At 42.3% G+C, this 15,413-nt stretch overlaps 1 long non-coding RNA gene and 1 other non-coding gene across 3 annotated transcripts; both read left to right on the top strand.

Annotated features, from left to right (window-relative positions):
• Positions 1-9,646: 9,646 nt before the first annotated feature.
• Positions 9,647-14,446, top strand: LOC144257255 (uncharacterized). Of its 2 annotated transcripts, none has more exons than XR_013344403.1 (3): positions 9,647-9,725; positions 10,008-10,148; positions 12,708-14,446. It is a non-coding gene; the product is annotated as an uncharacterized LOC144257255 (long non-coding RNA). The 2 variants fall into 2 exon arrangements; XR_013344402.1 differs by having other exon boundaries at positions 9,688-9,758.
• Positions 10,392-10,515, top strand: LOC113181996 (small nucleolar RNA SNORA26). Its single transcript, XR_003300659.1, has one exon. It is a non-coding gene; the product is annotated as a small nucleolar RNA SNORA26 (small nucleolar RNA).
• Positions 14,447-15,413: the final 967 nt, after the last annotated feature.

Genomic DNA, 15,413 nt, shown 5'->3' with positions numbered 1-15,413 from the left:
GAGTTATCAACTTCTCTTAACCATCAAAAGCTTTAGCCACTGATTGTCCACATTCCTGGTATGGCCAGGAGTAGCTGAGTTGGAAATGGCCTCCAGTGGGGATGTCTTCCTAGCTGCTGTTCAGGCCTCTTCATTCCTCTAAGCTACCTTCCTGGCCACCATAGTCATTTGAGTTTACAACCTCTGCTCTAATCCAAGAGTCTCAAGTCAGGTTTCTGGCTGAAGACAGCAATGCCGACACAGGCACCAACTTGAAGAATCTCACAAGAAGCTCCATACAATTGTCTCCCCTGCAGGGCCTTGCTGGATTGCCCAGTCCTGTCCTTTGTCATGCCTTTTCTGTGAGCTGAATGTTGGCATAACACAAAGCTTCACTGGCATTCAACAGGGCTTCATTCATCCAGAGAGATCAGGGATTTCTGTTATGAACCATGAACCTGATTCCCATTCCCCCTTCCCAAGTACATGTGCAGAAAAATGCTGAGAGATGTAGTTTAGCTTTCTCTAATCTGCAAGAAATTCAATTGACAAGGAGATCAAGTTTAAATCTTTTTTTTAAAAAAATCTATATTTTCCCCCTGTGAGTCAGTGCATTCAACAATGTTATTTAAAATTCAATAACTAAAGACAAATGAAATTATAAAAATGGATCATCACTTTAGGGGAAACCAACTAAACAAATGTTTTGTTTAAATGTCAAGCATTAGGGAACCTGAATAAAATATGGAAAGTATGTTCCCTAGAGAAGATGAGCAATGCAAAAACAGAGTGGATGACAACATTGATGATTGATATTTCAAATACTGATGGCACTCAATGTCCTGATGGAAGAGGAACTGTGTTACCTGATGACATGACACAGATCAGGGGCCAGGCAGACAGCAGTTATGCAAAATCTGAGGCTGTGGATATAAGCAACACTTTTTCTGTCAACCCACAGGGGAAATTAGTTCACTGCCATATAGAACCATATTTTACAGGATTTACAGGTAAAAGCTCCTGAGAGTTCAGGATCCAGTGGGCTATCAGCTCTGCATTGCATTACTCCTGTATGTTGGGTCTTTCTTGCAGGCCCTAAACTAGACTATCTACCCTGTTTTTTTCTGAATCATTGGTGGTTGATCTTTAAGGTCATTTTGGAATAATTATCTTAGTGTGCATCCTCCCAGTCCTTTATATCTGATTTCTGATAAGGTTGCCTCATAAGCTCTCCATTCCACAGTGATTTTAGAAATCCTCACAATGGGATGTATCAGAAATTCAGATCCCAGCTGGGGGTGGTAGCCCATATCTGTAATCCCAGCAGCTCAAGGAAGCTGAGGCAGGAGGATTGTGAATTCAAAGCCAGCCTCAGCAACTTAGTGAGACCCTAAGCAACTGGAGACCTTGTCTCAAAATCAAAACTGAAAATGGGCTGTGGAGGTGGCTCAGTTGTTAAGTGCCTCCGGGTTCAATCCCTGGTAACACAAGCAAACAAAACAAAAAATCAGATTCCAGGGCTCTGCTTCCAAAGACTCTGACCCTGTTGGTCCTGGTGGGGACCAGGAATTTGCATAGTAATCAGTGCCCCCAGGAGATTCTGATATAGATGGTCTGTGGCATTATTTTCAGAAACATCATCTCAGGAGGCTGATGCCAACATTTCATGATACCATCTCCAGCATCAATTTTAAAAACAGTTTTTTTAAATGAAATGCCAAATATATTAAAATTCTGAATTCATAATACAAAACTTTTCCCCTCATTATTGGACAGTGTGTTCTTTTGAAATTTGATAAGAAGGGAAAAAAAAAGAATTTATGGGGACTTCCCCGTATGAATTATTTTCCAGGGTAGTCAAATAATATATGAAGGCAATTCTTCTCTATAGAAGCCCAGCTAAGAAATGCAGAGACAATGATGAATTGTCTTTCTAAATTCTGGTCAGAGGTGTAGTCAGTGGTAGAGAACTTACCTAGCATGTACAAGGTCCCAGTTTTGATACCCAGCAATGAAAACAATAAATAAAAATTTTAAAAAATGCTGTTTTTACAACTACCAATGAAATAAAGGGGGTAGACAATGAACATAAATGGACACTAAAGCCATTGAGTCAAAGGTGATAAGGCTAACTTCATACTGAACGGATTAGATTGACACTACCTGAACCCATTGTTGAAGCCTAGAAAAACAAATCAAGAGTCTCATGAACCCTGGTGAGGTACTTGCCATCTGGGGAATCCCACCCAGCTCCTTGGGAGCCTGAGGCAGAAGTTTGCAAGTTTGAGGCCAATTTGGGCAATTTAGCTAGTCCCTGTCTCAAAAATAATATAAAAAGGGCTGGGGATGTAGCTCAGAGGTAGAACATTCCTAGGTTCAATCCTCAGTACTATTTAAAAACAACAAAAAAGAGCCTCACAATGGGATGTACCAGGAAGTACAAAGTTCCTGATCCAAAATTCAATCTAAATCTCATCAAGCTAGGAAACAGAAAAATGAAGGTAATAAGTACACTAAGAAGAAGCACTAAGGCAAATCCAGACTATGAGTCACCTGACAGGACAATTAATCCAGTTTCTACAACAAATCAGTGGTTGTATAAGGGAAGGAGGGTGTTATAAAATACAAGAGACCTAAGAACATAACCAACTCTGTGGATCTTCTCTGGATCCTGATTAGAAGAAACTGACTATTAAAGACAACTTTGAGACAATTAGGGAAGTCAAGTAATTTTGCAAACACTTGAGTAAAAAGAAAGGTAAATAGATGAAATGAAATTGGCAAAATATTTCTATATTGTTGAATCTTCTTATATATTCTTCTTACATTTAAGTATTGACATTTTCCATTATAAAATACTTTTTAAAATATAGCTTGTTTGGGCATCCACCCCTTCACCTCATGCTAACAAGGTCAAGAGGACTGAGCAAGTGGAAGCTGTTATGACTCACAATTAAACATTTCCTTTCAGTGATTCCTAAGTAAATACCCTTCCAGAAAATCAAAATTCACTTTTATTTACCTGAAATCCATTTTTCCCTTGAAGTCCAAAAAAAAAAAAAAGCCAATATTTTCCCCTATGCTACATTACCTTCTTCTATTATAGCTTAATAAGGTGCATAGAGTAGGAATTCCATTTTCAGCTTTTAAAAGTATTGCTCATCTATTAAGTGAACACACATGCTTTACATGAAATTAGGGAAAAACAATTCTTCATTCTCAAGAGTTTTTGGTGATACAAAATGCATTACTTAAATAATGAAAATGTGTTGAAATGAATGATTGTACTTTGTTTTGGTGTATTTTTAAAGCGAAAGATAGCTGTCTTTGAATATTTGCAAGTTACACCTTATTCTTGCTTACATTAAAGAAAATGGTTTCAGGTTCGGAATTCATATTTCCCTATCAAGAAGTATTTGTTGGTAAAGATGGTGCCTAGAGCGCTTCTCTTCCAGGAGCTCAGGTCCGTGACGCACTGAATGGCTGCGAACCATCACCTCCAATCCCTGTGAATGGCTCGAACTTTGAATGGCGCACCTCCAATCCCTGAAGGGGCATGAACTCTCAGCCAATGAAGAAGTAACAGCCCACTCGCCTTGCTCCTCCTCATCCTGCATTGAGCCCATAAATATCAGCACCCTGTTCCCCCTCTGCCCTCCTCTCCTCTCTCTTCCCCTCTCCCCTTCTGTGCACACTCGCTCTCTCCCCCGGCCCCCCATTCTCCTCTGTGACTGGCCACTAAGGTCCTGCTAATAAAATCTTGGACGGGTAAACGGTTGTTTTGGCTTGTTGAGTTTACAGAGCTTTTCCCACCGTTCCTACATATTCTCATTAATCTAAGTGCATAGGTAAATTTTGAGGTCAATATCTTTGAGCTGTATGCAGTAACCTAATTCTTGGGGCTATTTGGCTTTCATTTCCTTTAAAGCTAAATCTGGCTACTTCACTCAAGCATGGTCATGGCTGATTTTCATCTACACACAAACATTTTCTTGGCCATCATTTCTTCAAATGTCCATCTTCATCCCACAAGATATTAGCCAAGGGACTAATTTAGGTCCTTTTTAGTATCTCTAAAAGTAGTATCCCCAACCCTACCAGTTGCTCCTCTGGCATTTTCTGTGAAATGCCAAGTGTCATTAAAGTCAATATTTAAGGATACCTAGGTAGTGCTTTTAAAATTGTGTTCTGGTATGCCTCTCTAAACCATGTTCAGAATTTGCATCAGAATCCATTGGTGTGTGTTAAACATGCAGATTCCTAGGCCTGCTCTCATGCCTTTGAAATCAGACTCTGGTGATGTGGCCTGGAACTCTGGACCTTTAGTGAGCATGACAGAGGATTTATTCCATAAAATAAAGTTTCACAGTCAAGTCTTCAAGAACATGAGTTTTCAGCAGAGCATGGTAATGCACACCTATAAGCCCAGTATCTTGGGAGGCCGAGGCAGGTGGATCACACATTAAGGCAGCCTCAGGATTTTAGTGAGGTCCAGGCTGGGAATGTGACTCAGTGGTAACCACCACTGGGTTCAATCCCTGATATGTCCTCCCCCACTCCCACTCCCAAAACAAAACAAAACAAACAAAAACCCTGAAATAGTTCCCAAGTCTATGAAAAAAAAAAACAGGGAAGATAAAAACAATAACATCACCAGCTGGTAATTTTTTAAAAAGAGAAAGATTTTTCAAACTCCCTCCTTGAGCAATCAGCAAAATCCTCTATGTGGTACACTCTAGGACAACTTACCTGGTTTCTTCAAAGACTTTCTTGTCCATCAACTGATGAATGATTAAACAAAATGCTGCATATCTCTGCAATGTGATGCAATCATAAAATGGACAGGAGTAGGTACATGATATAATGTGGATAACCCTTGAAAATATGAGTCTCAAGTGAAAAAAGTCAGACACAATATGCCACATTTTGAGTGATTTCATTGACATGAAAAGCCCAGAATAGGCCAATTCATGGAGACAGAAAGTGTGGCTATCAAGAATTAGGGTCTCTTTTTTGGAATAAAATGTTGAATGTGAAAATATTTTGGAATTAGATAACGGTAATGATTATGTGAAACTCGATAACTAATAAAAACCACCAATTTGGGCACCTAAAAAGGTGACTTTTATAGTACCTAGCTTATAAAAGAAACTATAAGACAAACAAAAAAATGAGTACCTGAATTATATCTCAAAAATTATTCCTGAAAAAGATAAAGGGCCAGGTGTGGTACTGCATGCCTATAGTTCTAGTGACTCAGCAGGCTGCAAGTTCAAGGCTAGCTTCAGCAACTTAGCAGACCTTGTCTCAAAATAAAATATAAAAAGAACTGGGGATTTAGCTGAGTGGTAAAGCATTCCTGGGTTCAGTACCCAGTACAAAAAAGATAAAAAAATAGAACATCATTTTACTGGACTAAAACAGGCTTAAAAGAAACTTAGGAAACATAATAACTAAATATGAGTAGACCTTGTTTGAATCCCAACTGAAACAAACAAACTGTAAAATGACATTTTAAGACAATGGAAGAATTTGAATGTAAACTTGGAATTATTGTTTATTTTCTTAGTAATCATGCACGCATTGTTGCCAGGTATAACTGTATCTTTTGTTTTGAAATGAATGCTGAAATATTTAGGAGTGAAGTAACATGACATTTGAGATTTAGTTTAAAATATTTTGAGTGATAGATGGAGCAAGTATACAAAAAATAAATGTGGTTGATGATCATTGACAGGTAGATAGATACACAAGGACTTGTTGAACTCTATTTTTGTACATGCTTGGAAATTTTCATAATAAAAAAATTAAGAATAAAGGAACTCAGGGTTTCTTAACCAACTTAATTTGTTTTGATTCCAAGAATTTCAGTTGTACCATTGAATACCAGTAGTGTAAGGATGAGGTTGAAGAGCAAATATTAGAAGCAGGTCTTTACTTTTGAGTTTTCAGCAGAAAAAAGCTCAAGGAGAAAATTTTGAATTCCTCCATTAACTGGGGAAAATTAATGTACAAAATAGGAAAGGCACTGAGCTATAAGTTTCTTGGTCATTTTTTTTAATATTTAGTTTTTGGTGTAGATGGACAAAACACAATGCATTTTATTTTTTTATGTGGTGCAGAGGATCGAACCCAGGTCCCACCCGTGCTAGGCGAGCGCTCTACTGCTGAGCCACAACCCCAGCCCTCTTGGTCATTTTTTAAAAAGGGAAAGATTATTCAAACTCCCTCCTCAAAAGCCACTTGAAATTCTGTGAGGATAAAATTATATTAACCAAATAGTTGATATTCTGAGCAACCAGTTGATTTCTCATCATCAAGATAAGCAAGCATTTTGATATGTTATATCTAATTGTCTATTGTGAAAGGCTTCCTATGGAGATATGTTATTCCTAGAACCTACTCTAACTCTTGTTTGACTGAACTGCCTTAAAAATATGTTGCATGCATGTCTATACTCATCTACAATTCAATGCTTAATCTTTGGCCAGGGAGTTAAACTGAGTTACATTTTTTTTTCTTTTTTTTTAGTGCTTTGTATTGACCTGGGGCCTCACATATGCTAGGCTTTACCACTGAGCTATACCCCTGGCCCTATACTAATATCTTTCTTATGATATCATCCAATTTATTTTCAGTCCCTGGTTTCAGTAGAGTGTGGTCTATCTGCTTCATAATCAGAATCTAGTTCTCTTTCCAAATGTTACCTGATCTGACAGAGAACTGTTTTGCCACATGATAATTAGGAATTTGTGTATTATGCTAGTCATATTTCAAGTACTCAAAGTCTCAAGTGGCTACCATATTGTGCAGCACGGATAGAACATTTCCATACAGACAGTTGTTCTGGACAGTGCTGGAGAGCTGCAAATGATTCTTTTGCCTCAAAGGACAGTAAGCTGTGATTAGCTCAGCATGATTGCATCATAAAGAGGTGTGTGGAAAGGGGGAGATGATAGAAAGACAGATAGGGGAGTTGGTCTTGTTCCTGATGACAGTGAAGAACCATCTAGAATTTCTAATGCAGATAATGACAATGTGGAATAATTATTAGAAGAGGGAAAACTGGAGACAGAAAGACTGAGTGGAGCCTGCTTCAGTGGCCAGAACAAAGATCATGGAGTTAGAACTAAGAAACAGGCAGAGGATAAAGAGGAGAGGAAGATCCAAAATTGGCTGACTAGACAGGTTGAAGAAGGAGGCCAAGAGATGTGGAAGAGCCTGAAAGAGGAAAATATGGGGACCAAGAATTGTTTTTGTTGGATTTATTTGTTCATTTATTTTGAGACAGCATCTCATTCTGTTGCCCAGAATAGCTTTAAACTCCAGGATGCAAATGATCCTTTTGCCTCAAAGAATAAGTTATTCATCAAGACAGAGGACACAAAAGGGACATGTAGGGTTGGATGAAGACAGTGAATTATATTTGAGGCAAGCTGATTTGTGGGTTCTTTGAGACATCTAGATTACAATATCTGGAAAGCTTCTAAGTATATGGGACTCTAGTGTGTGGTGGTAGGAGGCAGGTGGGCTGAGATACAGGATTGGAATTCCAGAACTGCCCTTGTGTGGTGAAAGAGAGTCACTCAAGGCCTATTAAAATGATGATAATGGAATTTTTATGTAAAGAGTTAAATACTATGAATGGCTCATAAGTGCTCATTCTGTATTGCTAACATTCTTATCTCTCTTGTGTAACTGCTTTAAGAATTAGAGATAATGTGTATAAAATGTCTGGCACTCAGTATATGACTTTTATTACTGTCACACCTGGGAAGTTGGTCAGCTAGAGTATACAGGGTGAAAAGAGAAGGGAACTGAAAAAGAACTCAGCCACAAAAAAAGAAAGGATGGCTGCAGATAAATGTTAGAGGAACACCATGGGGAACAGGGACCTAGCTAGCAACCCAGAGGCAAGAGAAGCCAAAGAGGCAGTGGACAGTCGGATCATATATCAGAAAAGCTGAGTAAGTGAAGGACCATTGGATTTGATCACTAAAGCAATTTCAGGGAAATAGTGAGAAAGAGAGTTGGACTATGCAAGGTTGAGGAGTGAGCAGGGCTGAGGTGATGGGAAAATATATTGTATTTTCTGAAGGTTGGTTAGGAAGAAGAAGAGCATCTGTGGTACCTGGGGACTGGGGACATTTGATGGAGGTAGGAGGTATTCACTTCCAAGACAGAATGTATATAAACAGAGGAGCTTTCAGCCAGAGAGAAATTAGAGAAGAGACAGAGAGAATAAATTGGGGGAATCTGAAGAGGCTGGCAGGGATGGAGCCCAGAGCCCAGGGGTAGGGATTAATAGTCATCAAGGGGAAATGTACACGTTTATTGAACTAAGAGTTTGGGAGAATATGAAGTCAATGCATCCCCAACAGGACTATCAACAGGTCTATGCCTTTCTATCTGGAGTCCTATTCCTCTAGGTCTCTGTTTCATTCATTTCATCTGACAGGTTAAATTTGGACAGACTAAACTCTCTTGAATAATCAGGCCCAATAATAAACTCAATTGATTCAGCTCCCTTTAAACTGTATTATGAGCACTTTTAGTACCAAATACAGACTATCCTGAACTTATCTCAAAAGCCACTATAAATGGATTTTGCTCCATCATTCTTGGCACAATTAACAAACTACCTGGGCTTCCTGCAGGTCTGGCCCCAAGCCACCCTTATCTCAGGCCACATTTCTCCTATATGCTCAAGTATTTTGGGATTCTTAAGCAGATCAAGCACTTTCCTATTCTACCTTAGAGTTCTGGGCAAGCCTAAAGACAGACAACGCCACCATAGTTGCCTATTTTGATCAGTCAATTAGAAGAAGGCCAGTTTTTTATTTCCCTTCGGGCCCCAACTCCCACAAAAAGTGTGTGTGTGTGTGGGGGGGGTGTAGTATAGTGTTTGAAGAGTTCTGTGTTCAGACTGCTTGGGTTCAAATCCCACAAAAACAAATTGCTAGCTGCTCTCTGAACTTGGGTAAGTTGCCCAATATATCCATTGCTATCCCTACAATTTGGGGATGATAAAAGATATTTTAAATTTGTTAATTGTTGGCCAAATTCGTATCTGTCATCTTGAGAATGCTTGTAATACTTACCTCACCTCCACCATGCCACCCCCAGCTGATTACAGTCTACTTGGTGAGCATTGTAAATAAATGAACAGAGAGCACGAGGTCTTTCAGGTTTAGGAGCGGCCAGGGGTGAGCTTGTTGAACAAGACATGATTGAAGCCCTGAACACACTCTGGGTTGTGCAGTTTTTAGGAAAATGAAGCGCTGGGCTGTCCCAGCCCTGAAGTAACAAGGAAGGCCTCCCTAGCCAAGTATTCGGGGAAGACACGTGGGTCCCAGAGAACCAGATCTCCCCATTACCAAGAACTGGTGGGGAAAATGAACATGGCATTCTCGCCTGGTATGCCTGAGACTTAAAGAAGGATACTCTCTCTATTCAGGGTCTGCTCCTTTTACAGCCATAGCAAGAGCTGGAAGAACTCCCCCTCCCCCGACCCCGGCAAGCTGAAGCTCCAAAGCAGCCAATGGCCAGGCCGCCCCTACTCGCTCCGGGCCTAGACTTCCTGGGGATTGGCCGCCCCCTCATGGCCCTCCTCTCCGCCCGCCCCGGCCCAGAGTCTTTCTGAGGATTGGTTGTCTGCTCCGCCGCCCTCCTTTCCGCCCTCTCCGCCCTCCGGGTCTCTGTGCCTGGCGCGGAACTCCGGCCTTTTTGTCCCACGGCGTTGGTCGGTGAGTGTCTGTGTCTTCGGGCTCCAGCTGCAAGTGCGTTCTGCCGGCCTGCAGGCTGGGTTAGGGGTTGGGCTTGCCTCGCGTCCCCTCAAGCTTTGCCCGCCCGGAGCTCCGCTGCTCCCGGCGGCCAGAATGTAGGGGTAGAGCAGCTCTCGGCGGTCCGCGGGGCGGGCAACCTTGTCCGTCCCGGGGCCGCGCGAGACACAGGCGCCGCGCGCAGCCAGGCGGAGGTTCCCCTGCGAGGACCCGACGCGGTAACAAGTTTGCGCTTTGCTTCCGCAGGCGGATCCGCTGCTACTTTGTAGTGAGTGGCGGGCAGGGCCTCAACCGCCGCTGCAGGAACCCCGACCTGGGCTGACCTTGGGCCGTGGGACGTTGTCTCTGACGTCTCGAAGACAGAGCGATCTCAGTTCTAAAGCGCAGGTACGTCCGTGTCTTGAGTGAAATGTAAAGACCCAGGCCACGAGCACGCGGCCAATGGCGAACTGGGTGCTCAGGCAGAGGCCGGAACTGGCCTTCTCTTAACCGAAAGGAAGTTTACATTCACGTGCTCACCCAGTTCAACAACTGCCTCTAATGGATTTTCAGACTTGCTAAAAAAAATAACTGAGACCCACAAGGCAGTACCCAGAGTTAAACAAAAACTCTCCCAAATCGCCCTTTCCTGTGCCCTTTTAAGGTTGATGTAGTGCTTTAAGAGGCTAACACAGAAGGGTAAAGGAAACCTCCATAAAAACCCAGAGAAGAGACTGCAAAAACTCTTCTTTGGAACCTGTCTGGAGTTACAGATGAACTAGAAGAAATTTTGTTACAGATCTAAATATCTTTGTGATGTTTTTATTACAATTAATAGAAAAAAAAGTGATACATTTCAATTTAAACTAATCTTCAGGCATGCTTTTCAGACTCCTGGGAATACAAGATAATGTTTTCAAGTACAGATGAAATGGGAGTTTTGAGATAAGACTAGTATTGGCATCAATCCCATTTTAGTTCCCAACTATTCCCTTTTGGCTCGCCCTCTCTATGAGGCTGCACGTGGTCCTCTCTCCAACCCCCGGCTGAATCCTATCACACCAAATTTCCACAGGCTTCAACAAGCCCTCCTGCGGGCCCCTGCCCTCTGTCTTCCTGCTCTTACTTGCCCATTCTCTTTGTATATCCTTGAAAAGGATGGATATGCTCTGGGAGTCTTGGAACCATCCAAGGTTGGGCAACCTCCTGCTTGAGAACTTTAGCTTTGGCAGCTCTCCTAGTACAGGAATCAAAGAAGCTAACCTTTGGATCTCTTACCACAGTCCTCTTTCCACATCACCTCCGAACTCCTCACCTACAAAGGCCTTTGGATCCTTCTTCTTTCCAGGATTCTTTCCCTTCAAGTTGCTCATAAAGAGGATTCTATACTGACTTTTCAACCCTGTCCACCTACTAATCTGGCTAGTCGTCTCCCTTAAACACTCCCATCCTCCTCCACTCCTGTAGAGAGACCCTAGAAGACCTTCTACCTCACCCTACCCACATTCAAGAGGAGCCCCTGCCACAGGCTGCCTACACATGGTTTACTGATGGGAGCTCTTTTCTTTATCTGCAGGGCTGTATAGCCATAGTATCCCTTAAATAAATCACTGAGGTCAAGCCTCTACCTCCCAACAACTACACCCAACAGATGGAACTTATTCCTCTCATAAGGGCCTTTACCCTAGCTCAGGGTTACACCTTTAACATTTACATAGACTCCAAATATGCTTTCCACATCCTCTTGTCATGCTCAGCCAGTGGGAGGAGAGGGGACTCCTCATCATCAAGGGTACCTTAGTGGTTAATGCTTCCCTACATTGTGCTCCTGCTTAGGGTGTCCCACCTCCCCACTGCAATAGGAATAACTCCTTGCAGATCCCATCAAACCGAAACTTCTACCATTTCCAAGGGAAATAACAAAGCTGATGAGGCAGCAAGATAGGCAGCCTTGGATCCCCCAAAAGAGGCCCCCATCATGACATTCTTCTTTACCTCAGACCCAAACCCCAGCCACTCAAGACATACTAACTTATCTACATATCCTCTTTCATCCTAATAACCTCTGCCCTGCAATAATACATAAAGTCCTATATTACCTCTCTTCCCCTGGACTCAATTTCTAAAGACCCTTTCTGCTTCTTGCAATATCTGCCAAAGTTCCAATCACAACTCAAATCTTCACTCAACTGCCTTCCCAGTCTGTCAAGCCTGGTGCCATTTGCCTGCATCTGATTGGCAGATGGACTTCACCCATATGCCCACTGTAAATATCTCCTGGTCCTGGTAGATACCTTCACCAGCTGGACAGAGGCCTTCCCTACAACTAATAAAAGGGCTCAAATGGTGGCTGACACCTTAATAAAAGGAATCCTTCCCTGCTTTGGGTTGCTCTGCTCACTACAGACTAATAATGGCCGGAGTTTACAACTCAAATCTCCCAAATCATTCCAAAGGCCCCAAACATCCCCTGGCACTTTCACATTCCCTACCATCCTCAGTCACTCTGGAAAGGTGTTATGAACCAATTGAGCCCTAAAAATCAACCTTGACTATCTTTAGAGTTACAGTTAGACTGACTTAAACTCCTTCCTCTAGCCCTACTTAGGGTTAGGGCCCTACCAAGAAAGCCTATAAACATTTTCCCCTTTGAGCTGATGTATGGTCGAGCCATTCCCTCCAACTCTATCTAGCTTACCAACCTCCCACACTCCTGCCTCAACTAATGACCCCTCTCTTACACTATCTCAGAAATAAACTATAGGCCAATGTTGCCTATCCTAAGGCCTCATGCCGTCCTCTGACTCTGGGAGACCTAGTCTCTCCCCAACCCCCTCCTTAACTAAACTCAAAACGAAAGAAACCATTTAGGGTAATCTTAACTACCCCCTCTGCTGCCAAACTCAAGGGCATTCCACACTGGATTCATAATTCCCATCTCAAACTGTTCACATCATCTCGTTACAGGATCTCTGTCTTTGTGCATCTCCAAAACTTCAACTTTCAACTCTACGGAACTCCCACCGATTCCTGAAAGAAGACTCTTCTCTGCCAGAGGAGGCTGCTCCAAAGAATGAGTAACCTGAATGTCTATTCCCTTTTTACCTCCATGGCACTAACCTTCATACTTACCCTCTTGCCAAACCCAACCTCTCCTAAACCAAATTTAGCTGATGTCCCGGAGTGTCCTAAGGCCTGCATTTCCCAGGGTTACTTTGTGGCCTATACCCATGTCCCTGAAGAATGCTATGATCGAGCAACCCTCTGCAAACGGGGTCAGACTAGGTATTGGACAGGTCAATCAAATTTCAAAGCTAGACTAAATCAATGTCCCTGGCCAGATCAAGCCACTCTCAAGACTTACTGCTGGACTTTCCAGACCCACATGGGAATGTCGGATGGGGGTGGGGTGCAAGATCAGGGCCGCAAAAAACACATTTTTACTGAGCTGCCCCAAGTACTACCTCCATAATATTTTCTTTCCCACAAGGACACCCAATCAGATGGGGAACCATACCTAAGGACCCTGTCTTAATTTAGATAATTAATGCTACTCACTATCTGCTAAATCTTGCTAATCCTTCTTTGGCTCAAGGATGTTGGATGTGCCTAAAGACTAGCTTCTCCCATATAATAGCAACTCCTTTAGACCTAAACAACTCATTAGTATTCAATGAGATCTTCCCAGACTCCACTGACATTTCATCTAACCTTGTGCTCCAATGTGTTTTAACTCATCAGGGATTACATCAGGTGGGGACTTGCAGGACAGTCAATGTAGACAGATCTTCAGAATCAACTGGACTCCTTTGTCGCTGTGGTCCTATAAAACTGCTGTGGACTGGACATACTAACAGCAGAACAAGGAGGCCTCTGCCTATAGCTACAAGAGGAGTGTTTTTAGTCAACCAGTCGGGGGTAGTGAAGGACAAGAAGAGCAGGTAGAAAAGAGGAGAGAACAACTAGGCCAACAGTCCCCCTGGGAATGCTCAATCTAGTATGGCCTTGGCTTCCTCGCCCTGCAGGACCCCTATTAGTCCTCTATGTTTCTCCTAATAGGACCATGCCTGTTAAATTGCTTACAGAAGTTCCGATGCAAGATCAGATACACAAATTCACCAACCAGTCAGTCAACTACTTCTCCAAGACTACCCACCCCTGACACCCAAGATGAGATCTAGAACTCTTTGTCAAATCCTCAGACTCTAGAGACTCTGCCCCCACTTAAAGCCCTCCCTGACCCCTGTTACAGGAATAACACTCTTCGTCTCTAATCAGCAGGAAGAAAGACCTTCGTCCCCACTCCTGGTATCTGTAAAAATAAAAAGGGAGGAATATTGGCATCAGATCTGCCATTTTAGCTCAGGAGCCATTTTATCTAGGAACTCCTAAGTTTTGATTCTGAGACAATGTTGATCAGCTTCTTGTAAAATATGTAACTGCTAAAAGGTCAGCTCCACCCCAGCCCATGTTGCAACCCCTACACGTGCATGTGAAATTCCTCTTGCAGCCTATAAAGCCCTCGTGAGTGCTGACACTGCTGCTCTCCTTGGAGGGACAGTCTTGCTGGTTTGCTCTATGAGACTGACAATAAATCTCTTGTGTGAGATTTGGTGTGAATGATGTGGTCTGTGGACTTTGCGAGTGTCCTTTCAACTAGATTCCCCACTTTGCCAAAGTTTTAAGAATAAAATCCTTGGACTTTTGTTGCTGAAATCTCAGTTCTTGTCCAGGATGCCAATCCAATAACACGAAAACAGTTTTGAGAAAAAGGAAAAGAAGTTTTATTGCTTTGCTAGCAAACGAGAAACACTCTTGTTCCAGAGGCTGTGATTCTGCCAGGCATCATGGGGCTTTTAAAGAGGTGATTCAAAGGCTACATTCCTTGTGTTTTCTGGAGTTGAAATTCACTTGTTAATTTGGGAGACAAGTAAGGAGACAGTCATTTCTGAGATCTCTGGTATCATCCCTTAAGTTTAGATTATTTCTTCCTATGGTGGGTGTGTACTCGAGGACAGATAACTGCCTAAAATGGGGAAGAAATGTAATCCTGTTTCCTCTGAGATTAGGGAGGAGTAGGGAGAAAGGAAGAGAAACCTGTCCATTTTAAAAATAAGTTGCAGTGGCAAAGCATCAAGGGCTACATTCAAAGCATAAAGTAGACGCTGTCACACAATCACAGAAGGGAAGAGATTGAACTCCTGCCATGCAGGAAGGGGCCTGATAGCCCCAAAAACCATTTTGGTGAGCCATCTTAGGAGCTTATTATATATGGTTCTGGGTAGAGCATCAAAGTATCTTTCCAGATTTACCCCACCTTCCTTCCTATAACTTCCATCTGGGTTCACCTTCATCTTTCCTTTTCCACCTCTGGGACAAAGGAGTTGGCAGGAGGTATTCCTACAGGGGAGCCTCAAGGTCTTGTACATTTGAAATAGGCCTTTATGGCGCTTATTAATAGGTCTAGTGGTTAACCTCCAGCTGTGATTCCTGTGTTTGAAGAAGACTGACCACTGATATTCTTGTTCAGGGTAATTACTTTGGTTTTCTTTGAAGGTGGGAAAAAATCCATAAGAGTAAAACACATGTACATAATGCTTGTCCTAGAAATTTACTGAGAAAAAAAATACTAAAAGTTGTTTGATTAAAAGATCATTTTAAAAGTTTCCATTC

The sequence above is a fragment of the Urocitellus parryii genome, chromosome 10 (genome assembly GCF_045843805.1).
Source record: "Urocitellus parryii isolate mUroPar1 chromosome 10, mUroPar1.hap1, whole genome shotgun sequence".
Taxonomy (NCBI): Eukaryota; Metazoa; Chordata; class Mammalia; order Rodentia; family Sciuridae; genus Urocitellus; species Urocitellus parryii.
Note: the sequence above shows the minus strand (reverse complement) of the source record. Positions and strands in the feature narration are given on the sequence as shown.